This window comes from Macrotis lagotis, chromosome X, assembly GCF_037893015.1.
Source record: "Macrotis lagotis isolate mMagLag1 chromosome X, bilby.v1.9.chrom.fasta, whole genome shotgun sequence".
Classification (NCBI taxonomy): domain Eukaryota; kingdom Metazoa; phylum Chordata; class Mammalia; order Peramelemorphia; family Peramelidae; genus Macrotis; species Macrotis lagotis.
Genome location: NC_133666.1, coordinates 122,527,303 through 122,535,564, shown reverse-complemented (window position 1 = coordinate 122,535,564; position 8,262 = coordinate 122,527,303). Strand labels below are relative to the sequence as shown.

The window sequence follows — 8,262 nt, the reverse complement described above, 5'->3', positions numbered from 1 at the left end:
TATACCTTTATTTTAATTGTTGCTCCATCACTGACTATTCCCAGGGGTGGACTGGATTTCAACTCATGTTGGCTAATATCAATGTGAACTCTTACATCTTAGATGTTTGCATATGCTACAACTCAGGACTAGGATTATTGTTTTGATTATCTAGATTTAAGAAAGTGATGGATTTAAAAGTTAAAAATGCATAGTATATTTTAAAGTGTGTTGTGAATACATTTTTTCCTTTCACAGAATTGGCTGTTCAACATTTACCATCACACCATTGATTCTCTTCTCATCTTTTCTCATCTTTGCCAATTTGTTGGATGTGAGTGAAACCTTTTGATTTTTATTTCTCTTATCTCTAGTGATCTCAAGTAATCTTTCATGTATTTAATAGTTTGAAATTCTTTTTCAAATTTTGAAAAATATATTAAAAGTTTTTGATTTTGCATATTCTAATTCCTCCTATATTTCTTCTCGTCATTTTCCTCCCAGAGATCCATTTTTTAAATAATTTTTAAAAATATCTATTAAATATATTTATTGTATATATAATTATACACTATATAATAATATAAATTCTTCTAGTTCTGCACACTTTATACCATATCAATTCATGTAAGTCTTCTCATGGTTTTCTGTACTTACATTCTTCTTACTGTGCAATAATATTCTATTAAATTCATTTGTGAAAATGAATCCCCAATAGAAGGCCGTCACTTTAATTTACAGTTTTTATCCATATATTTTCTCCCATATATATTTCATTAAATATTTCCCAATTACATGTAAAACATTTTAACCTTTTTTTAAAATGTTGGGTTCTTTTTCTCTCCCCTTTATCACTCAAGTGAGTCTATATATTTTGGGGGGAGGGGGTATTTTGTTTACTCTTAAACAAGAATATTTTATTAATGTATAAAAATTATTTTTACAAAATGAGAATAAATAAATATTAAATTAAAAAGAATTGATAAGGTCGAGAAATTTTGCAAAGATGAACAAATTTCTCTATATCTTTTATTTTTTTATTATTTTATTTTATTTTTTTAGGTTTTTATTTTTTATTTTTTGCAAGGCAAATTGGGTTAAGTGGCTTGCCCAAGGCCACACAGCTAGGTAATTATTAAGTGTCTGAGACCAGATTTGAACCCAGGTACTCCTGACTCCAAGGTCACCTAGCCACCCCATCTCTCTATATCTTTTACTTGGAATTATGTTAAGTAGACTTCATAACTGCTTGATTGTAATAACTTATTTCTGTTATATATTCCAATAATCTCTTTGTTCACACTGCCCTTGGATTTTCATTTCAAAGTTTGTCTTCTTGACTTTTACAAGATATAGATTTTGGAAAAGGGAAAAAGCATTAAGCTCCATCAGTCTGCATTAGACCTATCATTTTTTTTCCTTAAATGAGAAAGAAGCTAGGAAGTTATTTTCTTCTCTCATCCTAAAAGGTAGGCCCACATGTTGTGTTTTATGTTGTTTAACATAGGACACAGGATTCCTACAGGTCACATAAGAACATCTCCAGCTAGAAGATATTAAGAACTAGCTGTTGTATTCTTAACTTCATCATCACCTTCTGGAAGGAGCCTGATTCATGCTAGTCCCCTGTCAGTTTAGATATTGTAATGAAATGAGAATCCATAGGTTATCCAACAGTTAACAAAAGATTTACTTCTTGATAGCAAAGGTCCTCTTCCTGTATGTTTGACTATTGAAATTGATCAGCCAAGGTCAATGCTAGATGATGCAGTGGATAGAGCACCTACCCTGGAGTCAGGAGGACCTGAGTTCAAATCCGGCCTTAGACACTTAATAATTACCTAGCTGTGTGGCCTTGGGCAAGCCACTTAACCCCATTGCCTTGCAAAAAATAAAAATAAAAATAAATCTATATAATAAGAATTTGATTGAGGGCTGCTGTGCTAAGGCCCTAGTCTCTTTTTTTCTCTAGTTAAATGGGTCTGGGGCTAGATATGAATCAGAATACCTGGTGATGGCCCTGGTTTCCAGGTAATCAGGTTAAGTGACTTGCCTAGGGTCACATGTTAGAAAACACTAAAAATGAATGGAGCATTTTTTTTTAACTTTATATGCATGCTCTGTAAAACCCCTCAGGAAGGTCAAATGATTTAAGGACCAGGCACTGATTGGCTAATCACTCATTACATTCATTTTTGTGATTTATCTTCTAATCAATTTTAAACCATCTTTATAACTATTTATACTTGTGACTAGTGATTATGATTTTAATTAAAGCACTGGGTTTTTAAATCCTCTTGATCACAGTGATTCATTGTGTCAGATGTAGATAGTGATATCAGCTGGACTGACTGTATAAACTAGTGGACAAGTTTGGAACCCTGAAATTCCAGCTTCTAGAAGAAAAGAAGTTTTCTATAAGAAAATAAATTTCTTGGAGTGGAAGAGAATCCTTTAGTCTCAGCTTCAAACCTTCACCATGGTCTCTTTCCTCTCCCCTTGAACAGAGGAAGACCTTTTAAACTCCACAGGACCTGGTGATTTTGGACCCTTGTAGCAACCCCAGAGGAGCTGAGGTGGTATCTGTTTAGAGGAGGTACTGAAACACTGGTGAGGAAAGACAGAACAAGTCCACAAGGAACACAACAGAAAAACTATACTGGAACTAAAGGGAGCATCTTGAGGACTTTAGTAAAAGGATTTTCAGAAACTGAACTTATCCCTTTTGCCATTTGTTCTGTGTGTGTGTGTGTGTGTGTGTGTGTGTGTGTGTGTGTGTGTGTTTGCTTTCCCATGTATTTTGTATGTACTAGTGGAAGATTGTGCCATAGACTTTTTTTTATTTAATATTTATTTATTTTCATTTTGTACAACCAATGTTTTTTTAATACATTAATAAAATATTCTTGTTTAAGAGTAAACAAAATACCCCCTCCCTCCCAAAAATATAGACTCACTTGAATGATTAAGTAAAGGGGAGAGGAAAAAAATTAAAATTAAAATAAAAAAATTAATAGTAATAATTGTAGGCATGGCCAGGTGACGCAGTGGATGGAGCACCAGCCCTGGAGCCAGGAGCACCCAAGCCCATATCCGGCCCTTTACACCCAATAATCACCCAGCCTTGTGACACGCAAGCCACCCCAACCCCACTGCCTTGCATAAACCAAAAAAAGAAAAAAAAAGACCTAAAATAAAATAGTAAGAATAGTAGGGGCAGCCAGGTGGAGGACAGAGCACTGGCCCTTGAACCAGGAGCACCTGGGTCCGAATATGGCCTCGGACACCCAACAATCACCCTGCTATGTGGCCCCAGGCAGGCCATCCAGCCCCATTTTGCCCTGCACCCCCCCAAAAATAATAATAATAAAAAATGTGCTTCAGTCTGTGTTCCAACACCACCAACTCTATTGCGGGTGGATCACATTCTTTATGATAAGTCCATCACAAAAGTTAATTCCATATTTTTCCACCATTGCCATTGCTGATCGCAACTCCCTCCTTTCTTATTTCTCCACTACCATATACTATATTTTCTCTCTCCTTTCACTGACTCTGCTGTAGGGTAGCTGAGTAGCATAGCAGACAGATCCCTGGTCCTGGGACCAAGAGGCCCCAAGCCCCCATACCACCCCTTAGGCCCAGCATCTACCTGGCCCTATGGTCCCGGACAGGCCATCCAATCCCAGCCCCTTGCAAGAAGTAAAAAAGAAAATTTGTCATATCTGACCACTCTCCCCCCATGGTCCATCCTCTCCTCCTTCATTCACATTCCCACCCCTTCCCCCTGTCCCCCCCATCTTCTTACTCTAGATGTCTATACCCCATGGAGTATATATGCTGTTTCCTCTCCTAGCCACCTCTGATGAGGGCAAAGATTCCCTCATTCCCCCTTGCCTTCCTCCCTTTCATATCATTGCAATAGCTCATTGTAATAAAGAAAAATCTTATTATATGAAATATCTTGGCCTATTCCCCCTCTCCTTTTTCTTTCTCCCATTACATTTCCCTTTTATCTATTGACTCCATTTTTACACCATATTTTATCTTCAGATTCAGCTTTCTCCTGTGCTTCAACTATAAAAGCTCCTTCTACCTGCTCTGTTAATTGAGAAGGTTCATATGAGCATTATCAGTGTCATTTTTCTATACAGGAATACATGCAGTTCATCATCATTAAGTCCCTCATATTTTCCCCTTTTCCTCCAATATCTATGCTTCACCTGAGTCCTGTATTTGAAGCTCAAACCTTCTGTTCAGCTCTGGCCATTCCAACAGGAACATTTGAAATTCCCCTGGTTCATTGAAAGTCCATCTTTTTTCCCGGGAAGAGGATGTTCAGTTTTGCTGGGTAGTTGATTCTTGGTTGCATTCTAAGCTCTTTTGCCTTGCGGTATATTATATTCCAAGCCCTACAAGCTTTTAATGTAGTTGCTGCTAAGTCCTGTGAGATCCTGATTCCAGCTCCACATAATTTGAATTGTATCTTTCTGGCTGCTTGTAATATTTTCTCTTTGACTTGGGAGTTCTGGAATTTGGCTATAATATTCCTGGGGTTTGGTTTTTTGGGATCTCTTTCTCGGGGGGAATTGGTGGATTCTCTCCATTTCTATTTGTCCCTCTGTTTCTAGGATATCAGGGCAATTTTCTTGTAATAATTCTTTGAAAATGATGTCAGGGCTCTTTTCCTGATCATTACTTTCAGGTATTCCAATAATTTTAAAATTATCTTTCCTAAATTTGTTTTCCATATCAGTTGTTTTTTCAATGAGATGTTTCACATTTTCTTCTAATTTTTCATTCTTTTGGTTTTGAAGTCTTGAGTCCTGATTTCTTGTAAACTCAGCAATCTCCCTGAGTTCTATTCTTTGTCTGAAGGATTTGTTTTCCTTAGAGAGGTTTCTTATCTCTTTTTCCATCTGGCCAATTCTGCTTTTTAAAGCATTCTTCTCCTCAATAACTTTTTGAACTATTTTATCCATTTGACCTAAGCTGGTTTTTAGCATGCTATTTTCTTCAGCATTTTTTTGTATTTCCTTGACTAAGCTGCTGATTTCATTTTCATGTTTTTCCTGAATCTCTCTCATTTCTTTACCCAGTTTTTCTTCTAACTCCCTCATTTGATTTTCAAAGTCTTTTTTGAGCTCTGTGATAGCCTGAGCCCAATTTCTGTTTTTCCTTGGAGTCTTTAGATGCAGGAGCTTGTGCCTCATCTTCAGACTGAGTGTTTTGATCCTTCTTGGGCTCACAGGTAAAATATTTCTCAATGGTGTTCTTCTTGTTTCTCTGCTTGCTCATTTTCCCAGCCTTAGCCTGTTTTGGGGGTGCTTCCTGAGTTTTTGGGACACTCCCACAAGGGTCTCAGTGTGAGAGACTCTGTCCTCCCTCCTGGTCTGTGAATGACCATAAGCACCCTCCCTCTGCCATGGGGCTGAGGTGTGTGTGGGGTCCTTGCTGTTCTATGGGGGGACCTAGACTGAGATCAGGATCTGAATGTGGTCAGAGCCCCAGCCTCCTGTTCCAGGGGCAGAGGATAGAGCTCTGCAGTCTCTCTCTTCATTCCCCTCCCTAGGTTCAATGGGCTCATGTCCTGGGGGCATGCCTATTTATGTTTCCTGGATCTGGACTTCCTTGGCCATGCTGCTTGCTGTGTGCCCTGAGGGCTTGGTTTCATGTGCTAGCTCTAGCAGAGGTCCCCCCCACCCTTGCTGTTCCCCCAATTTATGCCTGATGCTCCCTGGGTGTAGGTCAGGAGATTCCCCCACTGCTGTGAACCATGGCTTCTAGAGCCCTGGGGCTTCCTCCAGGAGACTAAAGTTCTTTAGCTCTGGTGGGCCACCCCTCTGGCAGGCCACCCCTCCAGCCCCGGGGAGTAGAGCCTTTCTACTTTCTTTTTCCAGGTTACCTTGTGTTGGAGAACTGCCTCACTGGGTCCTTCTGTGGGTTCTGTCTCTTGAAACTTTAGTTAGGGTCCTTAGTTTAGAAGTTTTATGAGAGAGCGCCTAAGAGAGGATCCACTCTTGTCGCCATCTTGACTCCGCCCCGGTGCCATAGACTTTTGAGAGATATTTGGTACTAGCAATTCTAACAATTCCACCTTTGTAAATACTACTTTCTAATGATGAATTATGTCTGGCTAACTAATTGAGACTTATTGTCAACTGTTGAGAACAGTAGCATTAGAAAGAAATCCCGAATCATAGAAGGGTTCCTTAGAGCCCTGAGGAGTGACAAAGTAGCAGAAGTCCTGATAAATTGATAAATTGAGGATGAGAGTAGCTCCCAGGCATAAACTACATAAAAACTCAGATTGGTGAGTAGACTTGGGTTCTTTTTACTTTGTATACATTTGTTTGCATGTTTTCTCCCCCCTTAGACTGTAAGGTCTTTGAGGAAAGGAACTGTCCTTTTGTCCCTTTTTCTATACCCATCATTTAACACTTGACTAGTAGACATTTTGATAAATGTTTATTGATATATTTATTGATCTGTTCCTTCTTTTGCTCCAGGAACAATAACAAAGAGGCATTTGCAAGAGAATACAGGTGTCCAGGTCAAACACTTTTGATTCTTTCATAGAAGCTGTGTGTTTCCAGTTTCGAGTTTTGCATAGTCTTTGGCCTTTAACCTGAGAATATTAAAACATACACACACATATCGACACACCCACTCTAAGAAGTCATAGTTTCACTCTGGGAGAAATCCTGTTTTTGTTAACGTCATCCACATAGTCATGATCAAAGTCCCCTTTTTTTTTTTTTTTTGGAAGGGGACCAGCAACAGCTGTCCTGAATGCTCTACAGAAACTGGGAGATCAAAGTATTTAAAAAAGGAAATGGCTCTCTTCCAAGCTCTGTCAGCTGCTATTTTGGATGTACAAATTCTCCCCTTGATCAGTCTTCTGGACAATAGTGATCAAATAACTTCCTAACACATACAGAAAATACTTTGACGTTCTAGGTCACTAATAATTACAGACTATTCCGGGAGAGGTACCTTTCCAAAGTTTAGTTAATCAAAAACTCAGCCAAGCTCAACTTCACTCATTGGTGTCTTTTAAATCTTTACTACTTTAAGAGTTGAAAAGACAAACTTCAAAGCCCTTAACCGAAATATGTCTTGAGGTAAAAGGCTACCATGGTGTTTTTCAAAAAATAAATACAATCATAACATACATTCTTTCTATTCCATTGACCCCTTAAAAAGTATTCCAGCTTTAAATCTATGACTACTTCATTGAAAATATTATTCTGTAAGATTAAAATCAATCTCGGTACTCACATTTCACAAGTACCTTTGACTGTGGAGCACAGCCACAAACTTCAAAGGGTTCTTTTAAGGAGTGAGCCAAAACATAGCCTTCTCCCCATTTCTCACCAGCTACACTGCTTTTGTATTTATACATCATGCCCCCTTTCTGGTATCTTTTCTGGCCACATGAAGCAGGTAGAGGAAGGGGAGGGAGGAATGGAGAGAGATACACACAGAGATATACAGATACATCCAGAGAGAGAGGGAGAGAGAGAGAGAGAGAGATTAAGCTATTAATCTGTAATATATCACAATTAGAATTCTATAATTTTATGAATGCTTGCCTGGGGTTCTCAGTATTAACTAATATTTCACTGCAACTGGGCAGCTAGGTGGCGCAGTGGATAAAGCACCGGCCTTGGAGTCAGGAGTACCTGGGTTCAAGTCCAGTCTCAGACACTTAATAATTACCTAGCCGTGTGGCCTTGGGTAAGCCACTTAACCCCATTTGCCTTGCAAAAACCAAAAAAAAATTTTTTTTTACTGGAACTGAATTCATAGAATCTGGGTTCAAATCTCTTGATTTTTACTTGTGATCTTGGGCAAGACACTTACTTATTCTTCCCGGACCTCAGCTTCCTAATCTGTTAAAAAAAAAATGAGGAGGAGATTGGACTTGATTATGTTTGAAGTCCCTTCCATCTCTAGACCTATGATCCTAGAATCATCAGGCCGAACAGTAGGCAACGATCTACCTATTGCCGCTCCCTCTCCAAATACAGTCATCAGTGCAAAACCAAAGAGCCTTGAAGGCTCCAGTCCCCTCACCCCTCGCCTCTTTTCCTACTAACTTGTCCCAACAGGTCGGTGAGTTCCAATGCCTCGGCAGTCCGGAGGCATGGCGCTGTCTCCACGCACCTAGGCATCTCCAGGAATGGAAGCCTGGGACTGCTCGGGCCCTCTAAGTCAGAGCCAACCAAAAGTCCATCTTGGAGCGCAGCCCCTCCTCCGAATGCCCAGATCTAGTGCCCT

At 39.3% G+C, this 8,262-nt stretch overlaps 1 long non-coding RNA gene across 1 annotated transcript; it reads right to left on the bottom strand.

Annotated features, from left to right (window-relative positions):
• Positions 1–6,430: 6,430 nt before the first annotated feature.
• On the bottom strand, positions 6,431–8,259 carry LOC141503059 (uncharacterized). Its single transcript, XR_012472753.1, has 3 exons — positions 8,082–8,259; positions 7,261–7,408; positions 6,431–6,607 (listed from the first exon to the last, which is right to left on the bottom strand). It is a non-coding gene; the product is annotated as an uncharacterized LOC141503059 (long non-coding RNA).
• Positions 8,260–8,262: the final 3 nt, after the last annotated feature.